Source organism: Nicotiana attenuata, unplaced genomic scaffold, assembly GCF_001879085.1.
Source record: "Nicotiana attenuata strain UT unplaced genomic scaffold, NIATTr2, whole genome shotgun sequence".
Lineage (NCBI taxonomy): Eukaryota > Viridiplantae > Streptophyta > Magnoliopsida > Solanales > Solanaceae > Nicotiana > Nicotiana attenuata.
In genome coordinates this window covers 282,588-284,263 of record NW_017670291.1, presented here as the reverse complement: position 1 = coordinate 284,263, position 1,676 = coordinate 282,588, and the positions used below count along the sequence as shown (strand labels likewise).

General features: G+C 37.4%; 1 non-coding gene across 1 annotated transcript; it reads right to left on the bottom strand.

Moving 5' to 3' along the window:
• Positions 1-1,161: 1,161 nt before the first annotated feature.
• Positions 1,162-1,234, bottom strand: TRNAR-ACG. The gene has a single exon. It is a non-coding gene; the product is annotated as a tRNA-Arg (tRNA).
• Positions 1,235-1,676: the final 442 nt, after the last annotated feature.

Here is a 1,676-nt window from a genome sequence, read left to right as displayed (position 1 = left end):
AATGTTAGTTGCGGGTTCGGCCGAACCCAGTAGCTTTTGTTCAAACCTTGTATTTGTATTAAGAAATTCAATAAGTATGTACAAATCATAATCTAGAACCCAGTAACTTAAACAGATTATAATGCCGAACCCATAAAGTTATATATATATATATATATATATATATATATATTCAAGATTGCAAGAATAAATATCCCCACGTAATTTAAAAAAATATTCCCATATAGTTCTATATTTATCGCATTTTCATATTCTCATACATTGTATGTGAAAAGATGTTCAGTAGATTAATAAATTTATTTAAATCGACATTTACATTTTTGTACAAAAGTGGTGTAGAAATAGTATTTGTTCAAAGGGTAAAATAGTCATTCAATTTTTACCGGTATTTTGGTAATTCAAGTTTCTACTTTGGGGCTTTTCACTTATAATATAGTATGATACAATGATTCTACCTTGAGCAGCAGAGAGCCTGAGCAGCCCCAACTAGAGTCTTGGACAATGCTGTTGTATGGTTATTCATGAATTCAGTCGGTGTCACTCGGGTAGTGTCCACGGTGTTCACCCTGCATTGGGCAGAATAATAAAGGCCACTCGACCAACGTCTCTAGCCTCATACCAGAAGCACGTGTAGATGTGGGCTATCTTTCTTGTGTTCAGTCGACCAGCATCCCGAGTGTTCAACAGTTGATGTCACTCAGCCAGCGTTTTGGGTGTTCACTCAGCCACCAACTAGATGTTCATCATCAGCCATTCTCCTCGTGTGCCAACTGTGCCCCTGAGTGTCGATTATTATGTAATACTGCTCTCTTGCTCGCACAGCTCTAAATATCCTTTGATTTTTGTCTCTAAGTTGTTACTTTTGATTCTCAAACAATAGATGAGTTCTTTATGATGTGTCGATACATCTCCGGCCTGGGCAGCACTTTGGATTGGTCTCGAGAGAAAACTTTCCTTTCATCTCTCTCGAATTCGACAACTAAAATAGTGTGTCTCTCGAATAAAAGGTGACATTGATCTCCTTGTAATATGTGACTTTTAAGAATTCTCCTCTGGCAGTACTTCAGATTGGCCTTGAGGATTAGTTCTGCTTCTCCTTTGCAGAGAGGTTGTTTCCGATGGAAACTTGGCTCAGGTGAAGCAAAAAAATGTAATGACAATCGACTCTGCTGGGGATCGAACCCAGAATCTCTGGTTTCGTAGACCAGCGCCTTATCCATTGGGCCACAGAGTCCTTATTGAACAATTTATGAACTGCTTAGTCAATTTCATTGTTAGTGAGATTAAGAGTATTTTTCAGTAATAATTACTGTACTTTTTATTTTGTCTGGAACAGTGTGTCTGCAGAAATTAAGCTTTTGCCCATTTATGAGATTTTTATACATATAGCAGAATGGTTACAAATGATTAATACAGTCGATCCTATGCTGTTGTAACATCCCTGGTAGCTCATAATTAACAGTTCAATTACGAATGTTTTTTTTCTTGCAATGGCTGGGGTTGGGTGATATTGTCAGGCTGTGGAATATTCCTTTCTCCCCAACTTGTGGTCAAATGGAATTTGTCAATTAACCGTTCTAGTTTTATATGGACAAGTTTTGAGCTTGTCTGACCGGGATCTAGGATGTGTTTTGTAGGTTTGATGAACTTATTACTTTTGGACACGAACTATATAT